Source organism: Sturnus vulgaris, chromosome 23 (assembly GCF_052056855.1).
Source record: "Sturnus vulgaris isolate bStuVul1 chromosome 23, bStuVul1.hap1, whole genome shotgun sequence".
Taxonomy (NCBI): Eukaryota; Metazoa; Chordata; class Aves; order Passeriformes; family Sturnidae; genus Sturnus; species Sturnus vulgaris.
The window spans coordinates 6,149,599-6,162,331 of record NC_142265.1 but is presented as its reverse complement, the minus strand read 5'-3'; the positions used below and the strand labels follow the sequence as shown (position 1 = coordinate 6,162,331).

The 12,733-nt window shown below is 46.6% G+C and overlaps 1 protein-coding gene across 1 annotated transcript in view; it reads right to left on the bottom strand.

The window, feature by feature from the left end:
- Positions 1-7,703: 7,703 nt before the first annotated feature.
- LOC106861813 (uncharacterized) overlaps positions 7,704-12,733 on the bottom strand; it is a 132,213-nt gene continuing 127,183 nt past the window's right edge. The window contains exons 16-17 of the mRNA XM_088177757.1: positions 8,889-8,964; positions 7,704-8,292 (exon numbers count right to left, since the gene is read on the bottom strand). The gene's annotated coding sequence lies outside the window, so the exon portion shown is untranslated. The remainder of the gene's footprint in view (positions 8,293-8,888; positions 8,965-12,733) is intronic.

The following is a 12,733-nucleotide window of genomic DNA, read 5'->3' as shown; positions in this document are numbered from 1 at the left end:
CGCACCGCGGACACAATAGCGACCCCCGGGGAGGGGACAGCGGGGACAAGAAAGGGGGGGGCTCCCAAAGAGGGGGACCCCCCCCCAAAAAAAATAAAAATTAAAAAAAAAAAAAAAGCGCAGGATGCGGAGGGATGCGCGGAGATGCGCGGGGGACCCATCCGGGCTCGCAGACAAAGCGCTCGCCCCTTCCCTTCCTTCCCTTCCCGCGGAGGTGGGAGAAAAAAAAAATTGGGATTAAAAGGTTCGGGGAAGGGTAAAAAAGCAGCCCCGAAAAACCCGACTTTTTGCGGGTGTGGTAAGGGCCGGATAAAGGTGCGCTCCGCATTTCAATTTACAGCGCCAGGCAGGTAATAGAAAATAAATGCGGCTCGCCTTGGGATTAAAGAACGTTTGGAATAAAATAGAAATTCAGGACAAGGCTTTCTTGGTAGTTTTTTCCCCGCGGAGGTAAAACGCTCAGTGAAATTACAGTGGCAAGAAAAAGCAGCTAAATTTCATTAAAAAAAAAAAAAAAAAAATCAAACAAGCAACCTTTTCCAGTTCAATAACTGTTAAACAACAGGAACCAGCAAATATATCCCAAAGCTCTTAAATACCAAAAGGTTACACCGTCAATTAATTTTTGGTGCATCGTTTTAAGTTCAAGCATTTGCATTCAAATATCAAACAGTAATTCGGTGCCATAACAAGGTACAGTAACTTCATTATAAATTGCCTTGCAGAACAGAGATAAGAAATACAGTTCCAACCATAATTAATTTTACAGCAACATAAAAAAAAAAAAATCTAATAAAGAAAAACAGCAGCAGCAGGAAACATTTCCAACATTTCTGATTCATCATTTACATATCATATTGCCCGGAAAAAGCAGCAAAGCTGGAACTTCTAGAAAAGGACTCAAAGAAAACTTCAGCATTTCTTTTTACTTTCCAACCATTAACACATGCAACCATTTTATTCTGCACTTTATTTCTCCAACCTATAAAATCCAACCCGTCTATTGGCTTTTTATTTTTATTTTTTTTCCTCTCCGTTTTTTTTTTTTTTAATTTTTTTATCCTTTTTTTTTCTTTTTTTTTTTTTTTTTTTTTTTTTTGGTGTGTCCATAGAGCACATTTCCAAGATTAATCGTTCAGTTTTAAACTTGGAAGCATGAGGCATGCTGGGATTTCAGCTGAGGTCAAGCACCAATGTACCGAGCTGTTACTGTTACGCTCTCAGGGTACTCTGTGTTGCTCTCAAGAAAGGGGGGGAAGGCAAAAAAAAAAAAAAAAATTAAAAAAAAAATCAAAATTGAGATGCTCTATGCAGTGGCCTGCAGTAAAAAAATCTCCCTCTTTCACCACAGGCGTGATATTAATATTCCTCTATATGGAAATATCGATATTTATAGTTTTATTTACCTATATTAATGAATACATCTGTGGATCGCCACGCACACCTCAATAACTGCATTTATATGCATCCATATCGTGTATATCTTATCTACACACGCATATATAATAATCACTCTGTGTGTACACACATACACCCCCATATCTGGATCAGCTGGAAAATTATCTCGTGAATACACACACACACACACACATTAAAAAAGGAAAAAAAAGTAAAAAAAAAATAAAAAAATTAAAATCGCTGCGCTACGGACGCGAATTTTAATTTGATTTTTATACAGAAAATGGCCATAACCACCGCCCTATATCAGCCGATGGAGCCTAAGGAGGAGAAATACACTTATTTTTCCCTTAAAAGGTCTCTAAACACTATTGTATGTGTGTGTATACGGCTCTAAATATACACACCCGCGCTCACACATATACACATAGAGAGAGGATATATTTCTAAAATAAAATAAAGATGTCAAAGCACAACTCACAGCTCCCAAGAGCCTAACCCGTGGATTTAAAAGCTAAACATCACAAGTTAGGGTCTCAGGGATTGAGAGGGGCGCAACAAACTAGTCCTTGCAAAAAAAAAAAAATTTAAAAAAATTTAAAAAAAAATACCAAAAGCAACGGGGATCAAAAAATAATAATCATTAAAAAAAAGATCAAAAGGAGAAAGAGGAAAAGAATAGCAGGCAAGTTCAATTCATGGCTCAAGATTACAAAACAGGACACACAGGTGGAAGGAAAGAGCTTCTCTAAGGACCCTCTGTTGAGAGAATACATTCCATTTTTAATCGTTCGTACAAAAAAAAAAAAAAAAAATGACATGGCGCGGCAGGTTCCTTACAGCTCCCAACAAGGTCGCTTGCGACAAAATACACGAAAAGTCTCGGCATTTAAATAACGAAGAGGAAGTTTGGGGCAGTGACGGAATTATTTTCATTGTTTCAACGAGAAGGAATGCAGAAATAAGAGCAGGAATCTGCAGGCTCGCTCCCGGCCCCTGGCACAAAGCGTGCAGCAGCAGCAGCAGCAAGGCGCTGCCTCCCCGCCCCCTCCGCCAGCCCCGGGGATGGAGAAAAAAAAAAAAAAATTAAAAAAAAAAATTAAAAAAAAAAACCCGAGCCGCCACAAAAGCAGGTAGAAACTCACCGTTTGGAAGCGGGGGAGGCTCCGGTCGGCGTGGCCGGGCTGGGCCGGGGCAGTGGCCGCAGCAGGCTCCGTGCCCGCCGGGCTGTGACACCCGAGCGCTGCGAGCGTGCGGGGTGCGCGCAGCGCAGCCGGGGGAGGGAGGCGGCCGAGGGAGGGCGGCTGTGTGCAGCTGGGCAAGCCGCTTGCATTTTTAAAACATCTCTCTCTCTCTCTCTTTTTTTTTTTTTCTTTTTTTTTTTTTTTTTTTTTTTTGGCGGGTGTAGTTAAAAAAAAAAAAAGGGGGGGGTATATCAAGGAAAAGGGGGAAAAAAAAAAAAAAAGGAGGTGGGGGGGTTGGTTGGTTGGGTTGGTTGGTTGGTTGGTTGGTGGGGGGGTGGGGGGAGGAAAGGAAAAGGAACCGAATTCCTCCGCAGCTCCTCTCGCCTGCCGCCCTCCGCGCTGCCCGGCAATGCCGCTGCCGCCGCTGCTGCTGTTGTTATTATTATTATGATGAAGAGACGGGGCTGGGGGGCTGCGGGAGCCGGGGCCAGCCCGGTGCCGGAGCGAGCCCCAGACTGTCAGCGGGGAGGAGGAGGAGGAGGAGGTGGAGGAGGAGGAGGTGGAGGAGGAGGAGGAGGAGGAGGAGGAGGGAGGAAGGGCGCGGGCAGCAGCGCCGCAGCCCCGGCCGCCCTCCCCTGCCAGCCGCCGGCCGGGGCTTCAAAGGAAAACCTGGAGAAAAAGCCGCTCGCCCGGGAGAGGAGGGTGCGAGCCCCGCGCACACACAGCACACAGCACACGCACACAAAGGGACTCCATCCTGCACCGACTCCTCTCTCCGAGCACCTTGTGCACCCCCAGCCAATGGAAATTTACGCCGGCCATAACCCAGAGCAGGATTTCGTCCCCAGCTTGCCACCTCCTTCCCTCCGCTCTTCTCCCCCTTCCCTCCCTCCCTTTTCCTCCCTCTTTCCCCCCCCCCCACCCCCCCGCCCAAATAAATAATACGGATCCGCACCCTCCACCCAGCTCTGGAACCGCTTTAGGCCCGGCGGCATAAGCGGCGAGAAGCCCAAACGTACCGGAGGGCCCGAGGTTAAAAATGCAAAATATCCGGCGCTGCCGAAGGCAGGTCCCCCCCGGCCCCGGCCCCGCCGCCGCCCGGCCGGGGGCAGCGGTAACAGGCACCATTACGGAACCATCATCATCATCATCATCATCATTCACTCCGTCCTTTTCTCACCTCAGGAGTCTGAGCCCATTCACCAAAGTCCTTCCTCGTCCAGGAGCTCAAATATTTTCTTTTTTTTTTTTCTCTTTTTTTTTTTTCCTCTTTCTGGATCAGCCAGTCCCGACATCATTAAACTACAGTCCTCCTCTTCCTCCTCCTTCCTTCTCCCCCTCTCTGTCTCCCCCTCTCTCTTTTTTTTTTTTTTTTTTATTTCAAAAAAGGGGGAGTGGGGGGGTGGCTGGGGGTGTGGGGGGGAAGCAGACATAGCTGCATGAAGTGGCTGCCTTTTCGAAAGCACATTTAATCTTTCCTGGCTCCCCTAGGCTTCGATGAATTAGAAGGGAAAGGAGAGGAGAGGGGGAAAGAAAAAATCCAGGCAAGGGAGGCTGTTGAGGGACAGCAAGCATCAGGCTCAAATCAACGACCAGATGAAAATGTACTAGACCACACTGCCCCCTCTCTTCCTCTCGCTCTGTCTCCTTCTCTCTCACACACTCTCACTCCTGGAAAGCTTCAGTGTCTGGTTACAGACTCTTTTGGATCCTTCCCCCCCCTCCCCACCCTCGCCCTTTGCCAACTATCCTAGAGATTCCTTGCATGCCTACTTAAATCTTTAACAGAATAAGGACCCGGCTCCCTCCGCCGCCAGCCCCGCACACACTCACACGCTCACACGCTCACACACACACCCCGCTGCCGGTCACTGTTCCCAATAATCTCTTAAGCTGCCGGCAGGAACCCGCCGGCGCATCCCCGCCGCATCCCCGGCCCCGCCGCATCCCCGCCGGGTACCAGCCCCGGGACCCTCCGGGCAGCCGCTCCCCCCGTCCTCCGCCTCCCTAAAGGGGCGCAGGGGAGGGGATGAAGGGCAAGCGGAGGGGCTGCAGCCCTTCTCCTCGCATCCCCGCGGCTGCCTGTGGATTTTAAAACAATAAAAACCCAGCGCTGGCTCCGCTCTCGCGGGTGCCCCCCGCTCCCCCCCTCCGCCACGCCGCAGCCGCCCGTGGAAATCGCACGCCCCACGCCTGCAGTGAGGCAGGCAGACTGCCTGGCTCATGCCCGTGATGACTTTAGAGCTGACAACCTCCTCTCCTCGACCCCCCCCCTTCCCCTTCCCCTCCACACCCACCCCTGCGCTCAATGGCAGCGCTGCTGCCTCTCGCACCAGACTATATTTGCAATATGTGCTAATTTACCAGCTATATGCCCTTGGATTTTAAAATGAACTCATCAGTCAATGTTTCTAGTACCGATGCTCCCTCTCTCTCCCTCACACACACCCTCCACTGCAGACATGTTACTCATTCTCCAAGCATTTCCTCCCCGAATGTCCGTCAGACGCATATACACTTCATTGATCAAACCAAATCCCCTGATAACAATAAATAATAATACAGACAGTTAACATCAGCGGGGAGCGGAGCGGGGGGGCGCGGGGGGCGAGACAAAGATGACGACTAAATCTGCATTGTGCTTTGGGAGCCTGAGCCCTGCCTTTCCCGGGGATGCTCGGCACAATGCGGGGCGCAGGTAGCCCCAAAACCGAGCCCACACCTCGTCCTGGGGCTTTCCCCAGACCCCCCCTGCTTGCCCAGACTCTGGGGATGGTGGTGTCTAATACCTGAATCCACACAGCCTTCCAAAGGTGGTTGGAGGAGCAGAGAAGGTGGTTCTGGCTATGGAGGAGAGGAAGCACCTCACGCAAAATACAGCAATAAATCCGGGCAGTTCCTTTGTTACGCTGAGCACTGCACAGACGCTCAGGAATTAAAGGTATGGGGGCATCCAAAGACACAAGGATTTCCAGGAACACCTTCTCAGCTCCCCCTGAAATCCATTTCCTTTGTATTGAAGGCAGGGAGCACCTATGTAGGAAACCAGGTTGGCAAGAAGAGCTGTTAAACATCCCCCTGTTACGTGTGCTGGGTATTTCGAGGGCTTTAGGGCTGCCCTGGCTTTATTTCCCAGTTTTCTGGGGCTGAAACAGGGGAGGCAGGAGATTGGGATTGCCCCTTGGGATTTTGGCTGCTTAGACAGCTTGTGTGGGTCTGGCAAAGAGAAAGTGGCTGCAGTGTGAGTGTTCGGGAAGTTGGGGAGGGTGGGGCTATCTAGAAATCTTTGACTCACTGGGGTAACTCCCTGAGCACAGGAATCAAATTATTGCTCCAAGCAAACTGCATTTTATGAGCAGCAGCCTCAGAATGAAACCCTGCATGCACACAGAGCTGGGGACAGCTAAAAGAAACGCAGGGAAATAAATATCCAGTCCATAATTAAATTATTGGGTGCAATGCAGAAGTCTCTGGGTGATGGAAGAGGTGGGATTATGCAGCAAAGTCAGTCTGGGAATCCACGGATACAAATTTTCTTATTTATACCGACATAATCCTGATTGGCATCAGCCTAGATAGGGGAAGAATCAAACCCCGTGTACTGAAGGATCTAATCTTTGGGAAAAGTAGTCTGGATTAGTGACTGTATCTGCCAGCCATCCTTTCACTGCCTTTAGAGTCCCTCACCACCACTGCAAGATTTTGCCATCACACGGAGCATTTCACATCCATTGTCTCCTCATCTTCCTTGCCAATAAAAAATGTTTGATTTTTTTTTTTTCCCAAAGTTTTGTAGCAAACACATAATTTCTTTATACACTTTAGCCAAGCCTTTGGAGGATACTTATTTCAAGCAGTTAACACCTGACCCCAATTTTTGTGGGTAATTAGTGAGCTAGATAACCACACAAAGTGGGTAATTATTTAGTACCCAAGGGTACTGTACGAGAGGGTAGAGGCTGGCGGTGTTAACAAAAGCACATCCCTAATTATTGTATCCATCCTGATGTTTTAAGAATAGTTACTTCCACCTAATGATCCATGATAAATCAGTAAACTCTTCTGCTTCCCTTAGCATGGGATAACCAAGGGCAGGATGGGAGGGCAAAGCCCACGGAAGGCACAACTTCAATTTGTGCGAGCTCCAAAGAGAAAGGAGAGAAATCCCCTCGCTGGAAGTGCCAGGGGACAGCCCGATCACCATCCCTAAAAGGTACCAGGTCGGTTGGGAAGGCTGGAAAAGCCACGGAGGAAGTTTGTAGGGAATGCCTTAGGGTCAGCTTGTGGCTCAGGTAACGTGGCTGTGCTGATGGATCCTTGTGTGCAACAACAACAACAACAACAACAACAACAACAACAACAACAACCTCCACCGTGTTCCAACCAAGCTCAGCCTGGCACCTGGAAAATCGCTTTACAGCTCCACAAATGGGCTGTGTTGTGTTTGGGAGAGGTCAGAAATGCCAGGGAGCTGCACTAAGCAGGGGAAAAAAAAAATCAGATTTGATGAGTTTCAATTATCTGTCACAGCCAATATTTGTGTTGCCACAACCACATTTCTCCTATGGAAAACGTTGCATCCTCTGGAGGATTGTCCTCAAATTTAAGAAGGAAGAAATGGGAACTATATTGAACTAGAAACTAAATAAGATTCAGTTGTTAAATCCATACAAACATCCCCAAGGCAGGTGTCAGAGGAGGGTGCCAGACTGGTTTTGGTGACAGGAAAAGGAGCAATGGCCAGAAAAAGTAAAACTCAACAAGTTCCACCTCAGCCTGAGGAAGAAGTTCCTTCCCACGGAGGTGGCAGAGCCCTGAGCTGCCCAGGGAGGTTTTGGATTCTCCCAACCCCACCTGGATGTGTCCCTGTGTCCCAGCTCCAGGTGACCCTGCCTGGTCGGGGGGGCTGTTCTGGGTGATCTCCAGAGCTCCCTTCCCACCCCAAATACTTTGGGACTCTGTGAGAAAAAAAAAAAAAAAAAAATAGTTTTAATCAGCAGCACCAGGTGATAAAGAAGTGTTTGCTGGAAACAAATCCATGACCTGGAGCACAAGAGCCCCATCCCCTGACCACTGCCTGAGCACTTCACACTCACTTAAGGACATCCTCCAAGCAAGACATTATGCTCCGAGGAAAAGCACTTTCCTCTTTTAATTGCTTTTATGAATCACCACCGACATCCAGACACTTCATTTACTGGAGTCCAGCAACCCTGTTTTGCAAACACTCCAATTCCAAAATGTTAAAGGCCTCCAGGCTGGCAAAAATAAAATAAAAATAAAATTAAAAAAAAAAAAATAGAGGTGTCATTCAGTTTGATTTGATCCCAGCTTTACATTTAACTCAACTTGCTGCTCTGGGCCAGGCACTACACAAAAAACCCCACAACTGGCAGCATCACCTGGCCCTGTGACCACCAGGAATTCAAAATTCAAACAGAGAAAGTTTGAGGGGTTTCCACAACTTCTCATATTTCTCTATTGTTCTGTGGTTTGCTGGGTTTGGGGTTTTTTTGGTGTTTTGAGTGAAATAACCACAACTGAAAGAGGCCTGAGAATTGTTCTCATATTTAAAAAGGGGCCAAGTCTCTGCAGTCCATTTATAAATAAATATAAATAAAATTGGTATCCCCTCCACTAATCCTCTCAGGGACATGGTTTGCAGGAAATTCTTGCCGAAATGGAGCGAAAGAAAGTTTGCAGAGAGAAGCTGGAAAACAGAAAGGAAGAATGAATTTAATCATGGAGACAGGATCAAAGGAAGGAGAGACCTTGGTAGGTGCTGTTATAGCAGAAAGTAAATACAAACTATTACAATTTTATTTTTTTTTTCCTCAGATCAATTGGAATTAGCAATTCAAAGGGGGAGACACACAGGAGAGGGGATGTTCAGCCAAGGAGGAAGCTTTAGGGACTTCAGCATTAACTATAAAAACCTTGAGGCCTTTTTGAGACCAGTCAATAACTTCACTCTGAGCAAAGTGGACAGAGATCATTTAGGAAATATCTTTAAAATAATGGTTACAGCTCAGCTGTAAGGACAGCATATATGAGAGTAGTTTCCAAATTAATAAAATGTCTTCAGGGGAGTAAAAAACATTCAGTAATAGAAATTAAGAATTCAAATGATGTGAGGAAAGGTAAAATTCAGAGTGGAAAGCAAAACTGGGGAAAGTTGTCATGACTTGGATATTTCCAGAACGGTGCTCTTGAAAATCAAAAGGTGTTTTGCAGACCAATTCCACACCAAATCACTGATAAAATCAATGCTCTGTTAAAATACAGAACCATCAGGACAACACTTACCCCTTCCCTGGCAGGTTGTGAGTCCTTGGAAGAAGCTGCAGGGTCCAGATTGTTTTTGTCACCCTCATCTGATCCCCTGGTATTCAACAGAGAGGACAGAGAGTGGTTGAGAATTGTCTCAGTCCCATTTCACCACCACCAAATCCTTTTCACCCTCCAAACTTTCCCCTCCCAACCAACAGGTTTGGCCTCCCCCAAGCACTAAAAAGTGCTGGTTGGATTTTCCCCCTAACCCCCAGCTCTGCCAGCAGGTTCTCCTTGAGCTCCAACTCCACCCCTCCCTGGACAATGGGGAAAAATTGAAATAATAAAGGCAGAAAATGACTGAAATAATATAGGTGAGAAAGGATCTTAGGGTGGTAAAGCAAGGGAAAAGGAAAATGAAGCAGTGGGACCCTGCATTGACTGAAACCCAGGATCAGGGAAAAGGGGAGAATTCAACAAAGGTCAGCCAATGTCACAGAGGGATTTGGAGAGAAAGGTTACAAAGATTCATCCAAAATCAGAGGAGTGGGAACACCGTACCCAGAATTTGTGTTTTGTCTCTGGGCAGTTACCAACCCACCCTGATCCCCAGCTCTCCTCCAACAAAATGGATTTAACCAAACTGAAACTCGAGGTGAAACTCCAAGTGACGTGGATGGAGTCACACAAAGAATTATTACATCACTCTGGCAGGATTTGCCAATTCCACCTCACATAAAACACCCAAAGCCCTCAGATCTCACATGGGTTTGGGGCCACCAAAAGTTTAAGACTCAATTAATTCAGAATATTTAAAAAAGCTCCAAGAACCTCACTCTCATTTCAGATAAATCTAACCTGGTTTGGGGATAAAATTTCTTAAGATTTGAGGTTTCACACCAAAATCTGGCAAATTTTGAAATTCAGCAGTTACTAAGAGATGGAGCTGTATGAGTATGTTACTCTACAAAGCTGTCACAAAAAAAAGAAAAAAAAAGAAAAAAAAAAGTCTGGTCAGCATTTAATGCTTTTTAAAACTTTAATTCAAATCCAATAGAATCATTGCATGAAAAGGTGGAGTCCCTCAATCAAATATTTTCTATTTTTTTTTTCTTCTGAAAAAGCCAGTACAAATAATACCTGTTGAGGCCGTTCAATTGGAGATTAAACTGCTGAACCTAAATTCAACTTGGAGAAAGTTTAGGGACATTTTGGGAATCCGAGCTGGCAGGAAAAGTGGAAAAATTAAATTAAAGATCCATGAGACTGAGAGAAGAGCTAGAATGAACAGCATTGCAGTAGGAAAGGAGTGCTGGGGTCACGATGGAAAATAAAGATTGTAATTGCCAGCTTGGAGGGCTGCAGTCCACAGATCAATTCCCATCTCCTCTGCAAATTCACTGTGGACTATTCTCAATCCTTGAGAACATAACTATTGCACCTAAGAAAGGAGCTGGGACCCTGAGCCTTAATTATTGTGTGGGATGAGCCCTGAGAGCTCAGAGGGACCTGAGGAACCTCGGTGTGCCAGAATTCCCCCAGACCTCCTGTCAGACTCCCCACCCTTCTCACCAGCACTGCTTTCTTTTTAAACACAGGGTGGAATTACTTAAAAGATGAAACAAAGGAAATGTTTCAAACAACAACAACAACAACAAAAAAAATCTTTCCCAGGTTTTCCATTACTACACCTGACACAATTTAAAGAAGAAGAAAAAAACAACAAAACCCAAAACATATTTCTCGCAAGAAAAAAAAAAAAATCATGTTCCAGGCACTGCTTAAGAATGAAACTCAAGGGTAGGACAGCAAAATATTTTCTCCAGCTGGTGGTGGGTGCCAGGCACCATTCCCTGCACAGGGACAGGCAGGAGCTGGCACAGACCCAGGCAGAGGAATCCCAAAGCAGCAGTGAGGATTCCCAGAGCATTCCCAGCCCTCCCTGTGCCCCCCAAGACTCTGAGTGTCCCCATCCCCTCCCTGCCTGCTGGATCCACCCAGACTGCAAACTCCTCCAAAGGGGTCTCTGCTCACAGGGGACACTCTGGGATGCTGAAATATTTCTGAGATATTTCGGTGTTGCTGTCAAAGCTCTGGGCTCTCCAGACAGGGAATTCTGCCTGGGGTGGAACTGAGCACGGAGAGATTCACACCCCAGCTCGTGTCCAGCCACTCCACTGGTGCTGGGAGTGGATTAAAAACCAGGCAGCCACGTCTGGAGAGGGATGTGACAGACAGAATGAGTGTCAGGACTTAGGCTGGGCTCAGCAGACACTGCTCAGTGTCTGTGTGCCAGAAATAGCAGCTCCGGGTGCCCCTCTGCTCTTCTGCATGGCTTCACTGCAGGCTCTGCTCCACCCTCAGCTCGCTGCTCCTCCTGCCTATAATGCAAAAGGACAGCCTTAACACTTCCAGGGGATGCAAGGTGGAAAAATCAGGCAGAAAAATCTGAATTTCAGCTTGTTTACTACGATAATAAATCAGGTTACTTAGGATTTTTAATGTGTTGTAATAACGGTCTCAGGTTGATTGCACAAAAATAGTTTTGGATGATAAATCTTATCAATGTTAACTCTGTAAAGCTAAAAATGTGTCAGCACAGAGCCAGTCCATCAGGAACATTTCTTCCCAGTGTGATGCCTGCAATTCCAGCATGAGTGTCTCTGACCAGCTCATTCAGGATCAGTTCCTCTGCCTTTACAACTCCCCTTAGGAGGAACAAGGACCTCTATTTTATAGGCAGGGAACAGAACCAAAGAAAAATAAATGACTCATCCCAGGCCCCACAGGGAGTCCACAGCAGAACTTCTAGGCCTGCACCAAGGGCTTAATAAAGAAAAATAAATGGTTTCACTCTAAAGGTAGAGGCTGTGCATTGCTCCATCAATAATAAAACAAGACAAGCCCCATGAGCTGCACACGAACAAGGGACAAGATGAAAATGAAATCCAAACTCAAGTTACCCACAGGAAACTCCAATTCCCAAAGAAATCCCTCCCAAACCCACCTTTACCTGGGATAATTCAGTAACAACCCCTAATTCTCACTGTGGGACCCACATGGGTGATCCCTGCTCCACGAGGAGCCCAGTGCAGCAGCAGCAGCTCCCAAGCGATTATTTGATCACTTTCCTGCTTTAATTGCCAGTTTTAATTACTTGCATGGCAACAACAAAAAGTCAATCTGGCAACGGAAATCCATTCTTTGAACAACTTCTGCCTCTTCCCTCAGACTCCAAGTATTGCTCTCCAAGCCATTCCTGATTAATAAGGGGCCCTCGTGGGAAAGCCACTGGATTTCATTTCCTTCAGCTGACAGCCCCAAGTCCCTAAAAAAGCAAGGGCAAAAGAACCTTTATTTTATCGTGGCAAGATGACACTGTTCTTCCCCTTGCCATTTTCCTTCAGGAAGATACATTAGCACTACATTTGCTCCTCCATGTGGTGGGATTTCTTAAATAAAAACGTATGTTCTATACGTCTGAGCTTGGAAGCTGCATTAGCCTGTTAACCATCCACGTTTGCTTCAGACTTGGCCAGCCACCTAGAAAACCTGCCAAGACCTCTCTGGCAGCATTTTCCTCACAGTTCCAGGAAAACATGGAATATTCAAAGAATTTCAGGGCCTCCCGGCTTCGTTTGTCACCACTCTCCTTGCCCACTTAGAGCTAAATCACAGGCAAATTGCTCTAATGCCCTATTAAAGATTTAAAAATGGTCTTCTCCAGAGGAGGGTATCTGAGGACAAATCTCTGCTAATATATAATGCAAAAGCCCGGTTCAGATGTGATGCAATGTGGCAGGAGGCAGGGAAGGAGCTGCTTTACAGTCCTGGAGCTTCCCAAGGGAGTTCTGTCCTGGTTGGGGCTTTTAAAGCTCCCT